Source organism: Sparus aurata, chromosome 21 (genome assembly GCF_900880675.1).
Source record: "Sparus aurata chromosome 21, fSpaAur1.1, whole genome shotgun sequence".
NCBI classification, from domain to species: domain Eukaryota; kingdom Metazoa; phylum Chordata; class Actinopteri; order Spariformes; family Sparidae; genus Sparus; species Sparus aurata.
Window position 1 is genome coordinate 29,726,387 of NC_044207.1, and position 16,296 is coordinate 29,742,682.

The 16,296-nt window shown below is 41.1% G+C and overlaps 1 pseudogene; it reads left to right on the forward strand.

Annotated features, from left to right (window-relative positions):
• The first annotated feature begins 8,903 nt into the window (after positions 1-8,903).
• On the forward strand, positions 8,904-14,461 carry LOC115572406 (uncharacterized; annotated as a pseudogene).
• Positions 14,462-16,296: the final 1,835 nt, after the last annotated feature.

The window sequence follows — 16,296 nt, forward strand, 5'->3', positions numbered from 1 at the left end:
TTTGTGTTTTGAATGACATTCTCTGTACATGTTGTCTCTCTGAATGCAAACGTGTCTTTTTTTTACAATATTAGTTTTTTGTGTGCAAATAAAAAGTCTAAATAAAGTAAAAGTTGAGACGTTCTTTGAATGATTCCTTCTCTTCATTTGTCTTCAGTGAGTCCATCTGACGCTCCCACTCAGCTGTTAGCAGGTTACAGTTCACTGACCCTGAAAGCATGAAGGCTAACCAGAGTGTTAGCTTGGAAGATACGAGCTCGGAGGTGTAGGATGATGCTCAAATCTATTTTATTCATACAGCCACAAAATCACAATCACGTTGCCTCAGTGAGCTTTTATGATCTGTACATCTAACAACATCCTCTGTCCTCAGACCCTCGATTAGATGAACAGATTTATTTTCTGATTGTGTGACGGCGGTTAGCTTCCTCCTGTCAGCCACGCCCACAACCCCTCTCGGCCATGTTCAGACAGACGCAGGCCTGCAGCTCTCTGTCACAGAAGAGAGGCCGGAACATGAGACGAGCTCATGTGTTTACTTGTAACAACATCAGCAGCAGCAGCTGACTGTACGTCAAGTTCCAGCAGAAGAAGTTTGCAGAACGGGCTCGAGTAAAAAAAAAAAAAAAAACTCCCTGTGTTCGGCCACTCCTTCTTGTTTCTGGTTGGCTCCCTGTCGGTGTTCGGCTCCTCCTTCTTGTTTCTGGTTGGCTCCCTGTCGGTGTTCGGCCCCCCTCTCTTATTTCTGGTTGGCTCCCTGTCTGTGTTCGGCTCCTCCCTCTTCTTTCAGGTTGGCTCCCTGTCTGTGTTTGTCTCCTCCCTCTTGTTCCTGATTGGCTTCCTGTCTGTGTGTGTCTACGCCCTCAGTTACCCTTTTCAGATAGAAAAGGCGTCACATTTGCAATGGCAATGTGCCGCCCTGTCTTTCTGAAATGGAGGCGTAATATTCCTCTTTCGCCAAAAGCCGCTTCTGAGGTAGGCGTAAACATGTGACGTGACGTGAAGCACAAAGTTGGGCTGTGAACGGTGACAACGAATTTGTCTTCAAAATAAGAGCTTTACATTGCATCCCCACTAGAACTGGGTTCTTAGTGGGGGCTTTTAATATGAAAGTAGCGACATTTCCTAGCTTGCTGTCGGCAACAAGTTTACAACAACAAGCGGACACAACCAAACAGCTACAGAGACCGAGGCGATGCTAGCACCTCCTGCATCTCATTGGCTGTCCAGTTGCTCATCTTAATGTCTGCGGATGAAGTGATGTATCCTAGAAACAATGAAGAACACCTGAGAAACCAACTTGCAGAAGTCTAGGCACAGTTGGGTACAGTTAATTAATGTTCCATTGTGGTTATACTATTTATCCAGTTTAATATTGTACTTGAGGCAAGATCTCACTATTTCTTCTTAAATGTAGCCTTTTCTCTTTCTTCTAACACTAAGCTTTTTGTTTTTTTAGCTGAACAGACAAATGCTTGGATATACAACAGAAGAATCTCTATCAAGCCCTGATGTCAGCGAGGAGGAGTATGTTCCTCAATCTGTTGGAGAGACAGGAAGTGACAGTTCAGCAGAAGAAGTCAAACAGCACAAGGGTAAGAAGAGAAAAGAAGAGCAAACAACTTCAGCTAACTCTCAGGGAGCAGATGTCCAAACACGCAAGACAAGACGTAAAGCACGTTCCGGTTCCCTGGCTGCAAATGATAAAGAAAGCCCTTCGGCTGAAAGTTCCGATGTTACGGTGAAGACACTAAAGAAGAAACAAAATGGCAACAGACTGTACGACAAAAAATTCTATTGCATTTTTTGCTCAAAGCCGTTCAGCAAAATGGCTCACCATTTAGAATCAAAACACAAAGATGAACCAGAAGTGGCAAGGGCAGTTATACTTGGCAGTTATACGTTGAGTTTGTTGAGAAATATAGAGAACCATGCCTATATTAATCAGGTGCTTAAACAAGGAAAAGGAATGGTGATACCCCGTCAGCAGTCCAGTATACCTGTTAAAGCCAGCGATTACATGCACTGTATCAACTGTGAGGTTTACCTCAAGAAGAGGTCACTATGGAGGCACATGCAGAGATGTCACCGAAACAAGAAAATCAAAGGTTTAAAGTCCAGAAAAACTAGAGTCCAGACCATTTGTGAATATGCTCAGCCAGTTCCAGACAGTGTCAATGCTCAATTTTGGAAACTGGTGCTTAACATGCATGAAGCTAACATAACAGATGTTGTCCGCAAAGAGAGAAGCATACTAAAATTAGGGGAGCACGTCTTCAATAAGCATGGACATGATGTCACAAAACATGAATATGTGAGACAAAAGATGAGTGAGACAGGCTGCCTTCTTCTCCAAGGACAAGAAAATGTAAAGTTGAAGATGTTGTCAGATTTCTTTGTACCAGCTAATTTCCCTGTCATCGAGGTCATTTAGAATGTGGCTGGCTTCAATGAGGAAACAATCACATACAAAACACCATATTTGGACTTGAAGTTAGGCAAGAACCTCAAGAAAATAGCAAGTATTGTTGAATGTGAAGCAATGATCTCAGGTGATGAGACAGTGTGCGGGTGTTTGAACAAATCTGTGATGCTAAAATTGCACCAGTATCTCAGTGTACAAAGAACCGAGTGCCATAGGAAGCTTGAAGAAGAACCCAGTAAGAAGTCCTGGGCAGAACTTGCAAAAATTACACTTTGTGAGGTGATCCTTTTCAATCGAAGAACAGAAGGAGATGTATCCAAGATGTCGCTGAGTGCTTTTACATTGAGAGATACCTCGTCGACTCATCCAGATGTAGAGCTTGCTTTTCTGATCTTGAGAAGAACCTTTGTAAGCACTTCGAGTGAATAGAGATAAGAGGCAAACATGGACGAAAGGTCTCCATTCTCCTCACACCTGATATGCTGGCATCGTTGGAGTTACTTGTCAACACTCATCGGATTTGTGATGTGCCTGATGATAATCAGTTCATGTTTGGGAGACCACAAGCACTCACTTACTTCAGAAGATCAGATGTTATTCGTCAGGTGGCTCGAAGCTGTGGGGCAAACCACCCAGAAGCATTGTCCTCCACCAAATTGAGGAAGCACATGGCTACTATGTCCAAAGTCCTCAACTTAAAGGATAATGAAATGGACTACCTTGCTGACTTCCTTGCCAATGGCATTGGATACATATTACATACATAAATCAATAATCATAACCATTCATGCAGTTACAATTTACTGTTGGGCGTCGAACTTAATTTTTTGTCCCGCCCCATCCAGGTTGTGATTGTTCAGTTGATGAAAAGTGTATGATTTGTATGATAAATGGCACGGCAGGCGGGGTCAGTTTGGGTTAAGGTAGTATGTAGTTACTCGCACGTTGTGCTTGTTATCATTTTTTCGGTTCACACATATTGATATAGGGCATATGCAAGCAAAATGTAGAGCCCTGAAGTAACGTTACTGTAGTGAATAGTTCTTCTAGGCATGCATATTAAGTGGGTCATGTAAGTTACAGTGACTGAGATGGTGGAGAAGCTGTAGTATTAGTTAAATGAGAATAAATCTAAATTGAACAACACAACAAAGCAAACAGCAGCAAATCAGTGCTAATGATAACGAATAATAACTGCCCTGCAGCACTTTACACTAATAGAAATAAATCGCTCCACATTTGCTTCACACCATTACATCATTTCTTGCAGGCTAAAATCAACACTTTGACATAGGTGGTACACAGGGCAGTAATCACAATATATTTCACATGATTTGCAGTAATGTTAGTTTACCTGTCCAATAGGATGAAAGCCAACTCTGGGTCAGTTTTGTCAGTTTCAAAACAAAGCGGAAGTGTCTCTGTGACTCCAGCCTTTCTGATGTTGACTGTTTAACCCGAAGTTGATCTGATTCTTGTTTGTCCCAACAGGCTTCAGCGCATACATTGGTTATTATTATTGTTTTTTATCCTAATGGGGAGTTTGGGGTTGGAGTTGTGCTGGGAGCTAGTTGGCAGGAGGCTCGAGAGTGCGTAGGCAGCTACAACCAGACCTCATACCTTCACATAAGAAGCAGAATAGTGGCTGTTCCAAGCAACAGAGAAAACAGGTGTGGTGTTTATTTCTTAGTGAGGCTACAGTTGACAAATAGGCAGTAAAAACGTGATTTCATTGAAAAACTACATATAGCCCTTTTAATACTGATATACTGTAAATTTAAACCTCTTTTTGCTGCAACTACTACCTATATTTCTACTCTTCCTATTGCTATAAAAAGAAGGAAATGGGGAGATGAAGAAATTCAGGCCGTGAAGACAGCACTTTTGGACTATATCCAGTCGGGAAAGGTTCCTGGAAAAACAGAGTGTCTTAAATGCATTGAAACTTCTCCAGTGGCACTTAAAGGGAGGAGGTGAGAGGGAGTGAAATTTTATGTAAAAAATCATATTGACGCTTTAGGGCTGGTAAAAAAGCTGATATTTTGCCTGGAGCCATGGAGTTATGTTTGAAAGCGCTGACGTTTTGTATAAATGTAAATATTTTCAAATGCAGTATCTGTGATTTTATTTTTTTATATCTAAAAATCGTGTGATTATTATTCAAATTCACCGTGTTTATACTGTTGGCATACCCCCAGCTTGAGTCTGTGGGATATTTGCTGCTTTGTTGCCCTGGACTCAGGAAGTATTTGTTTCCCAATGTCTGTTTGTGATATCAATCACATTCTTCAAACTTCTTTTTTGTTGTTGCCCTTTTTAAATGGGCAGAATGTGAGATAATGTTGTGGTTGACAACGGCAAGCATTTGTCAGTAAAACATTTAAATGAATAAAAATGCATTGGTTTGAATTGGATTTATGGAAAATATACTGCCTGTACAGATCTAAAACAGAGATAAAGAAACTGGTGTTGTCACACTTGAGAACCGAAACCAACACAAGTTTTGCAATTTTGAATTATTTCTCTTCTCATCGGGCATTTCATATCTACTTTCATCAAGATAACGTGCAATTCTGTTGGAAGCAATGCACATCACAGTGAAATGGTATATGGACTGTATTTATATAGCACCCTTTGTAGTCTTTTCGACCACTCAGAGTGCTTTACACCACATCGCATTCACCCCATTCACACACTGATCAGGCTAAGGTGCCAACTGCTCAGGAACAGAAAATAATTCCTGTGTAGGAATAGTTTTGAACGTTTGTGAATGGGGTGATTGCACAGACATCAGGAGCAATTTGGGGTTCAGGACACTTCGACATACAGACTGGGGGAGCGGGAGCCAGGGATCGAACCACAGATCTTCTGATAAGTGGATGACAGTTATACCCCCTCAGCCACAGCTGCCCCAAAAAAGCACTTTTATCATTTTTATTGATAGTGGAATCGAATATGCACAGATCCTTGTTTAATATACAAATGCCAAGAGTTAATGGTGGATATACAAATTAGATATAATTGACAAAAATACCAATGTGGTATAGACACCATTCTGTCTTTCAATTGAAGCACTTAATTCATTCTAAAAATGTACCCTCCATTTTTTACCTTAAAGGCTTGTAAATGTATATGAATAAATTTGCTATAAATAAATGTGATACAGAGCCATCTATTGGTGGGTAGTAATATGACAAAATAGGAGCGTCCACACCAGAATAGAAAAAAACAGACAAAAATAAGCTTTATAAATTTGAGAAATGTTGATGAGCACATTGATTTTTGGGATCCAAAACAATCCCACTAAAATTTGTGAGTTTAAACCGTGCTGTTTATTTCAACTAAAAAGTGGTGTCCCCACGGGGCACCTGCAATTGACAAGTCCCCACCAGAACAGAAAAACAAGTATGCATGTATCCTCCCTCAGTGTGTGTTTGCGTGTGTGTATGTCTCTTCCCTCGGCGTGTGTGTGTGTGTGTGTGTGTGTGTCTCCTCCCTCAGTGTGTGTGTGTGTGTGTGTGTGTGTGTGTGTCTCCTCCCTCAGTGTGTGTGTGGGTGATGCTCCGCCCACCTGCTGCTGTCAATCATCCTGCACACCTGCAGCTCTTCATCAGTTCACCTATGTGGTACCGTTCTGACCCGGCTGTGCTCAGGCTCACTGTGTTGTTGGACTAAAACTCTGATTGTCTGAATGATACTTGCTCTCCTGTCCTTTCCTGTCCGGTCCTCGTCAGCCTCCTCCAACCAGCCTCCACACCTGCCTGCTCTGCAACAGTCTCCCTGCTTCAGAACCGTTCTACAACAAACAGAATTACTCGTACTCACAATGAGACGCAGAGCAGATCCACAACAATGTGTATCAGGAATAAATACAGCCATTTAATTTGTTACAGTTAACTGCACAGGTTCCCTGACTCAACAAGCGGTAGGACTAAAGTAAAGCCAAAGACTCATGTTCGGATTTGAAATCAGCCGAGGGCCTCGCTGCTCTCCGTGACGTCATCCTCTCTCTCTCAGTACACACTTCTGCACGACATCATCGCTGCTGTGGGCTCAAAAACTCACAAGTGCACCGTCTGCTGTGATTAAATGATTAAAAACCGTCTTTACAGTTCTGTAGATGAATGTTACAGTGGAAAAGAACTATAAGGACTACTGATGTTATTAATAGTATCATGTTATTCCCTGTTTAAAGTATAAACAGTGCTCAATGTTGTGTCATTAGATATGAGTGTGTTTTCCCCTCAAAGTTCATCGATAGTCCCATTCATTAACCTTAACCTGAAACGCATAACCAAGTTAATGTTGCAGCTTCCTGGAGGCAGTGGAGGAAACAAGTGTGTACAAACATTATCTGTCATTTCTACACTCACAAGCAGACACCTAAAAACTAGGTGAGTTCTTGATCACTCAGCACTGTGCAGCGCCACGCAGCGCTGCCTAAATCATGATGCATGCTGGTTAAAAAAATGTGTCCATGATGACCTGGATGGGAGTGGTTTCTGCTCCGCATCCCATGTCACATGACCTTAAGTTATCGCAGGAGCAACGCGGCTGCAGAGCAGTTGAGCAGTTGCTCTCCAGGTACTGCGCGAGTCTAGACCCACCTGCATGACATCAGGACTTTGCCTAATTTTATCTACACTGAAGTATATGACGTGTGTTTTGATGAATTTCCATAGCCTGTGCCTCTTTTCAAAACTCAAATATCACATACTTTCAGATAGGTAGCAGCCGTGTGGCCACACCTATGGGATAGTCAACGTGAGTAAACCTATAAAATCCTTCATGTAACGCAACAACCCTGAAAGATCAGAATCAGAATCATTTTATTGTCACTGTACAGTGTACAACGAAATTTTACAAGCATCCGTTTATTCACACAACATAAATGGAGTAAAAAGAACAAGTAAAAAGTAAAAGGCATTAGTGCAATGTAAGTTTATATAAAAAAAATAATATTTACAATGTTACAATTATGTGATGATGATGTCGTCAATAAATTGCTCAGTTCTGTCACCTTACTGGTGGTGATGATAGAGAAGTGGTTAACTGCTGTGTCTTGCATGCAGACAACACAGGTTCAACTCCAGTGTTATCTGGACTACCCACTCTTATTAGTTCTTTCTGTTCCCATCACGTAGAGAGTGTCCAACTTTATAGCAGCTTTTGTATCCCCGCCCCCACAGTCGCCAGCAGATCTCGCTGTTGCAGGAGTTCAGCTGGAGTTCAACTTGAACGCGCCGATCGCCAAGTCATTTGAATGTGAACCACAATATTCTCATCAGGCAAACAGAACCAGGGGGCTGTTAGGCTCGGACTTTGACACATACAAATTGGTCTGCAGCTGAAAACAACATGTGTACTGTGAGCGGTGACGTTAAGTTAGATTAGTCTATTTCCATACAGGCAGCAGTGGGAAGGGTGACGAGTACGAATACAGCTGCAGGAGAGAGCATCAGTCACTGTGGAGAGAGGAGGTGAAGAAGGTGAGTGAGGTCAGAACAACCTCAGCTGTCTTTTACCTTCACAGAGTCCTCACAGAGTCTTTCTCCGTCTTATAGAAGTAAATATAGATTCATTAGTGCAGTTAAAGCCGTTGGTTGAGCTGTCTGTGGTCGTCTGTGTCCAACATTTAACTGATATCGATGCTTCTGTATTTTCTCCTCCACAGTCAAGATGCTGTGGCGTCTGTTGTTCATCGCTCTGATCGGTAAGCAGCTCTTTTTAAAATGACTCCTACATAGAATGAGACGCAGGGCCCATCCACAAAACTGTGAATCAGGGATTTTAAACTAAAGTCCTTATTTATCGTCTTCCTGTTGACTGCTCTGCACTAAGTGTTGAAGGACTGGATATTGTAATTCTGCTGTATTACACAGCAAATCATGTCACAGCTGCCAGTAACTTTGACATTACTGAAATCAAAATCATCTGAATGGAAACAGAAATTCTTAAACAGTGTTCAACATTTCACAGGAGGAGCAAAGTTCATACAGAGCGACAGGTGCCCTGACTCAGTAGGAGGTAGGACTGAATGTCTTCTTCTTTGGTTTCTTCACGTAGAAAAAGTTTTTTGTTCTTTTCTGTTTTATTTTTATAAAGTAAAGTTTTAAAGAAAATGTGTGCAAGTGCATGTAAACACAAAAGATACCTTATGGCTGCGCTGAAATATGAACTATTTTGAACTGAACTATTTTCTTTTAACATTTCAACAGTATTTCAAAGCTAAAAATGCAGATGTATGACGTATGATTCATTTTCATATGCAGAACTCATTCAGACGACAGTCTGGAGATCTTCTTCATCAACAGTGAGCAACTCTCATCCTGAAAGAGCTATTGATGGAAATACAAACACATGTGCCACAATCACCTCTCACAGTCCAGATAAGTCCGCCTGGTGGAAAGTTCAGCTGTCGGGTGTCTACCAAGTTTCTTGTGTCAGTATCTACAGCAAAGACCAGAATGGTACCAGCATGACCCGTGCTCCTGTCCAAATTCGTATTCGGTCCTACAACAACGGCATCAACAAGAAAATGTAAGAGCTTCATAGTTTTACTTTTGAGAAAGGTTCTGCATGTAACGTCTATTTTTATCATAAACATATATATAACATATATATATATACACACATCTGTGTGGTGGCAGCTTAGTTTCCTTGATAGCTCTCACAGTCACAGGTGATTATGGGTGGAGACTGTTTCTCTCTCTCATACTGTGTTCATCTTTCTCTTTCTTTCAGCTGTACAAAGATGACACACTTCAAAGGAGGAGAGTGGAATAACTTCACTTGTGCTGAACAAGTTTCAGGGCGCAACGTCACCGTGTCCTTACAAGGAACAAGGCCTTTGATTCTGTGTGAAGTGAAGATCTACGGCAAGAGAAAAGGTACAAGAAATGTTCTGATCCACTTATAAACAAAGTGTGTTGTCCTTTAAGGTTAGTTTGTTTATTTCAGTTTTCAGGCGGACTACATTATTAACAACTTTGAAACTAATTCTCAACACGTTTTGGTTTTTATCATTTTACTCTAACAAAACCGTTTTCATCCCAAGATGTTTTATTATTTCTTCTGTTTTATTCTCTAGTTGTGTTTTTTTCTATCCACTGTAAATTTTTCTGTGAAGCACTTTGTAACCTTGTTTGGAAAAATGCTATATAAATTAACTTATCATGTTATGATTATGTTGATTATTATTATTATTATTATTATGATTATTATTATGATCAGTAGGTGATTTGTTGATTTTTACCAGGGGGATGGCCCAATGGGAGCACCACCCTGCCCGAACATACACGTCTCAAAGGACATTGTTACAGGACACCTTAACCATAACTGTGACATTCTAATTCTAAAATTACATTTTATCCAGTTATCTTCCTTCTCTCCCTGCTACACTTGTCTTTTTATAACTGTTAAAGTAATGACTAAATACACCTTTAAATAATATGCAGTGGACTGAGTTTATTCAGGCAGGTTTTTCCTCATGTTTCTCACAATACACTACAAGCAGGGTCATTTTAAGTCACATGACCCCCTGGAATTTAGTACCATCTAAATACTTTGAAGGACAAACAATGAACATTGTGCGAAATAGTAGAGCCCGACTGATTTTATTACTGATATATCGGCACCGGCATATATATTGTCCGATATGAAAACTTTATATTTATAAGTATAATACGGAAAAACATGCTTGGGGTAACTTATAATGGGTGTAGTGACATAGTCTGTCCTGCAGAGTGCGCTCCAACAGGGGATGAAACAGCTGGTGTCAGGAAATGTAACAGCTACCTCAGTAATGGTTAAACTATTATCCAGCACAAAAATGATAATTGGTAACATAACATAAGCCACCATGTTCTGAAAAGACACGCTCAAAACCAATGACAAAAAGTAACATTTTAGTTTTGGAACATAAACAGCAAACTTTTGTTAATCTGGTAATTTTTTGATTTTTATACAATTGAGCTTCTGCACAGGCTGTTTTATTTTGAAAATCGACAGGATGCTCTATGCAGTTCCTGTGTCTTTGAGTTCCTGCCAGCGTGATCTGCTCTGTGCAGCAGTTGCAGCTTCCATCAAAAATAGTCCAGGCAGCCTGAACACAAAGAAGCCGTGCCCGGCTTGACTCCATTCTGTGCCGGAGCTGACCGCGTCTGACGTGTAACACACTACTACACTCCACTACTAGCGGATTGAGAGTGATGGCAGGTTAACAAGGAGGATGCTAATTGGTAATTTCGCTAACAACGGGGACGACCCCCCCCCCCCCCCCTCCCCTCCCCCCAAATTGCCTACTGATTGTGGTCCTTTAATATGTAATACTCCTGATAGGAGGCGCACCAAGCAAACATTTCTTTACACTGATCAGTTTCATTTATCTCTTGTCATGCGAAAATATTTCAATATGGTTTTATTCTCTAACACAGATCTCATCAACACAACAAACAGCATCACATCCCAGTCATCAAACTACATAGATGATGATGACTTTTCCTACTCTTCTGGAAGAGCTACTGATGGGGATGAGAAAGAATGTGCTCACACCGAACCCAAGCGGGGGAACCACTGGTGGAGAATCGAGCTGCCGGGTATCTACGACATTTCTGGTATCAGCATCTACAACACTAAAGAGGACAATACTAATATGAACGGTGCTCAGATCCACATCGGGAACTCTCGTCAGAACAACCGCATCAACAACAAAATGTAAAACCTTCATGTTACTTTAGATAGCTTCACATTTTCAAGCTTTAGGTGACTGTGGGACTTTCTACCTTTGTCAGCTTCTTCAGAGCCAATCAGAGATTTCATCCCACAGAAGCATCACTCTTCATGTCCTGTCTGTTTCTCTCTCTCATACTGTGTTCATCTTTCTCTTTCTTTCAGCTGTGCAAACATGACACCCTTCATAGAAGAGCAGTGGAACAACTATACTTGTGCTGAACAAGTTTCAGGACGCTACATCACCGTGTCCTTACAAAGAAGAATGCAATTGATTCTGTGTGAAGTGAAGATCTATGGCAAGAGAAAAGGTACAAGAAATGTTCTGATCCGGTCTCCATCAGTGAGCTGATGATGGTCAACACAGACGTTTCCATTACTGTGAAAACGTTTTCATCTCACCCTGTTCGTCTCTATTTCATCCTGCATTTTATCATTTGAAACTTGAAGGAGCACTGCGGTATTTTTTGGAGAAAAAAATGTGAACTCAGAACTTTAATATTTACAATATTAATGAGGTAATAATATCAATTGAAGTGAATATAAACAAGCTGTTCTCAGGAGGTAAATAAGATCCCCAGAAGACTGTTTTGTAGCTAGAATGGTGGCAGGATCCGCCACTTATAAACAAAGTGTGTTGTCCTTTAAAGTCAGTTAGTTTATTTGAGTTTTCAGTTGGATTACATCATTCATAACTTTTAAATCTAATTTATGAATTCTCAACACTTTTGGGTTTTATCATTTTACTCTAACAAAACCTGTTTTATCCCAAGATGTTTTATTATTTCTTCTGTTTTAATCTCCCGTTGTGTGTTTTTTTTAACAGCTGTTAATTATTTTTTTTTTGTGAGGCACTTTGTAGCCGTGTTTAGAAAAAATGCTTTATAAATAAAGTTATAATTATTCTGATTATGACTATTATGATTGTAATATTTTAACATTTAATATTCAGTTATTTAACATGTCACAGGAGGCGCACCAAGCAAACATTTCTTTACACTGATTGGTTTCATTTCTCTCTCATCATGTAAAAACATTTGAATATTGTTTTGTTTTCTTACACAGATCTCATCAACACAACTAACAGCATCACATCCCAGTCATCAAACTACACACATGATGTCCAATACTCTTCTGTAAAAGCTACTGATAGGGATAAGACAGCATGTGCTCGCACCGAAGAAAAGCAGGGGGACCACTGGTGGAGAATTGACCTGCTGGGTGTCTACGACATTTCTTGTGTCAGCATCTACAACAAAATCGGACACGATATTACCATGACCGGTGCTCAGATCCACATCGGGAACTCTCGTGAGAACAACGGCACCAACAACAAAATGTAAAACCTTCATGTTACTTTAAATAGCTTCACATTTTCAAGCTTCTGTTCGTCCAGTATTTTTGTTCTGCATGTGATGTGTCCATGATCGGCCTCAAGGGATAGAACTGACAGAAATATACTGAATGTTGCAGAATTGAACCTTGAATATAACAGATGTGGTGAAACCTGACAAAAGGTTCAGGATTATGGGCGGAGACTGTTTCTGTGTCATGGTGTGTTTGATGCCCAGGTGACTGTGGGACTTTCTACCTTTGTCAGCTTCTTCAGAGCCAATCAGAGATTTCATCCAACAGAAGCATCACTCTTCATGTCCTGTCTGTTTCTCTCTCTCAAACTGTGTTCATCTTTCTCTTTCTTTCAGCTGTACAAACATCACAAACTTCGAAGGAGGGGCAGTGGAATGACTTCAAATGTACCAGACAAGTTTCAGGGCGCTACGTCACCGTGTTCTTACCAGAAAAAAAGGCTTTGATTCTGTGTGAAGTGGAGATCTACGGCAAGAAAAGAGGTACAAGAAACGTTCTGATCAGCATGCTCACATTCAGTAACTGATGGTAGAAAGGGATAAGTTCAGTGTCTCCGTTACAGTAACATGTTGACAAGAATTGTATTCATTCAAAAGCAGAGAATAAAATGACCAACAGGAAACAAAATCCCTGTGATTCCAAGAGGAAACAGATGGGCCGGGTGGTTCTGCAGAGACATTTTCATGTGCAGTCGGAGTAGATGATATTTTTCTCACATCCTTGTTCTCTGTTTTGTCCCTTTGACTTTTACTGATCCGTGTCGTGTATGCGCCATAATAACCCTGTTCAGTGCTTCAATTCACATCAGATATTTATTTATTTTGTAGCGTCACCATTTCAGCTGATCATGGAGAGCAAGACGTGGGAACATGCCCTGGAGTACTGCAGGGGGAACGACGTGGACCTGGCTACCATCCTCGATGAAGACGACCAGACCCTGGCTGAGCTGGAGGCCCGGAATGCCGACACTCCCTTCTTGTGGCTGGGCCTCCACTACACCTGCATCCTGGAGGTTTGGTTCTGGGTGGCTGATCATCGCTTGGAGTTCAACCGCTGGGCTCCAGGGGAAAAAAACAGGAGATTGTGACAGGAGTGCTGTCATGGAAAGAGCTGAGGGCCATAAGTGGTTCAGCAAGTCTGACTACGATGAGTTTAATTTCATCTGTCAGAAGTTTTAGTTTTCTCAGCGCCGCAGATATAACTGACCCTGCAGTCATCTCAGTAGTTTAACTCCGTATATTAGGACGTGCATGCGCTTTAACTTTATAAGATGTATTTGAAATGAATCCATAATACTGTGTTTATATTATAATCTGTGTGGTGATGATATCATGTTGTGTTGTTCTGAGGTACGTGTCCAAAGGATCCGTCATTTTCACGCTTCTCGTTCACTATCTTTGCAGGAAGCCCCGCGATGCGTTCAGGTAACGGCGCGTCGTGTTTCATGAGACGCTTTTTTTAATCCTAAAATGTCTTCAGGAACACGTTTGCACACGGCTAATCCAGTAACATTCGTCCAATCGGGTGCAGCCGGTGTTTATGCAGCCTGTTTTTTCGTCAGGCGTGAAAAAAAGACGCGTCTGTTGACACTTACCCCGAGATCTGTTTGCTTCCACTTGATCACTGATGTTAGAATCAATCAATCAAACTTTATTCATATAGCAGCTTTGAAATATAGAAGTAATATATATGATTATATATATGGCATATAGGAATAATTAGAACAACCGTTAAAAGTATACAGGGCTATGATGAAGACAAATACATTTTAACAAATATAAAAATTTAAGCCATGAGAATTATCAGACGTTACATAAAAGCCAGACTGAGACGACGAGGGAACATTTTTTCGAATGTGTCGTTACTTTTAAATCTGTTATCTTGTAAAACCTTCACTGATATAAAACATTTGCAGCAGACAGTTTGTTTTGAATGACATTCTCTGTACATGTTGTCTCTCTGAATGCAAATGTGCTTTTTTTAACAACATTAGTTTTTTGTGTGCAAATAAAAAGTCTAAATAAAGTAAAAGTTGAGACGTTCTTTGAATGATTCCTTCTCTTCATTTGTCTTCAGTGAGTCCATCTGACGCTCCCACTCAGCTGTTAGCAGGTTACAGTTCACTGACCCTGAAAGCATGAAGGCTAACCAGAGTGTTAGCTTGGGAGATGCGAGTTCGGAGGTGTAGGATGATGCTCAAATCTATTTTATTCATACAGCCACAAAATCACAATCATCACGTTGCCCCAGTGAGCTTTTATGATCTGTACATCAAACAACATCCTCTGTCCTCAGACCCTCGATTAGATGAATAGAGAGTTATTTTCTGATTGTGTGACGCGATTAGCTTCATACTGTCAGCCACGCCCCACAACCCCCCTCGCCATGTTCAGACAGACGTAGGCCGCAGCTCTCCGTCGTGGAGGAGAGGCAGGAACATGAGACGAGCTCATGTGTTTACTTGTAACAACGTCAGCAGCAGCAGCTGACTGTACGTCAAGTTCCAGCAGAAAAAGTTTGCAGAAGGGGCTCGAGAAAAAGAAAAAAAAAACTCCCTGTGATCGGCTACTCTTTCTTGTTTCTGGTTGGCTCCCTGTCGGTGTTCTCTCTTTTTTCTGGTTGGCTCCCTGTCTGTGTTCGGCTCCTCCCTCTTGTTTCTGATTGGATCCCTGTCTGTGTTTGTCTCCTCCCTCTTGTTCCTGATTGGCTTCCTGTCTGTGTGTGTCTACGCCCTCAGTTACCCTTTTTAGATAGAAAAGGCGTCACATTTGCAATGGCAATGTGCCGCCCTGTCTTTCTAAAATGGAGGCGTAATATTCCTCTTTCTCCAAAAGCCGCTTCTGAGGTAGGCGTAAACATGTGACGTGACGTGAAGCACAAAGTTGGGCTGTGAACGGTGACAACGAATTTGTCTTCAAAATAAGAGCTTACATTGCACCCCATTGGAGTTTAGAACTGGGTTCTTAGTGGGGGCTTTTAATTTGAAAGTAGCGACCTTTCCTAGCTTGCTGTCGGCAACAAGTTTACAACAACAAGCGGACACAACCAAACAGCTACAGAGACCGAGGAGACGACAGCATTGGCTGTCCAGTTGCTCATCTTAATGTCTGCGGATGAAGTGATCTATCCTAGAAACAATGAAGAACACTTGAGAATACAACTTGCAGAAGTCTAGGCACAGTTGGGTACAGTTAATCAATGTTCCATTGTGGTTATACTATTTATCCAGTTTAATATTGTACTTGAGGCGAGATCTCACTATTTCTTCTTAAATCTAGCATTTTCTCTCTCTTCTAACACTAAGCTTTTTGTTTTTTTTAGCTGAACAGACAAATGCTTGGATATACAACAGAAGAATCTCTATCAAGCCCTGATGTCAGCGAGGATGAGTATGTTCCTCAATCTGTTGGAGAGACAGGAAGTGACAGTTCAGCAGAAGAAGTCAAACAGCACAAGGGTAAGAAGAGAAAAGAACAGCAAACAACTTCAGCTAACTCTCAGGGAGCAGATGTCCAAACACGTAAGACAAGACGTAAAGCACGTTCCGGTTCCCTGGCTGCAAATGATAAAGAAAGCCCTTCGGCTGAAAGTTCCGATGTTACGGTGAAGACACTAAAGAAGAAACAAAATGGCAACAGACTGTACGACAAAAAAGTTCTCTTGCATTTTTTGCTCAAAGCCGTTTCAGCAAAATGGCTCACCATTTTGAATCAAAACACAAAGATGAACCAGAAGTGGCAAGGGCAGTTATACTTGGCAGTTATACGTTGAGT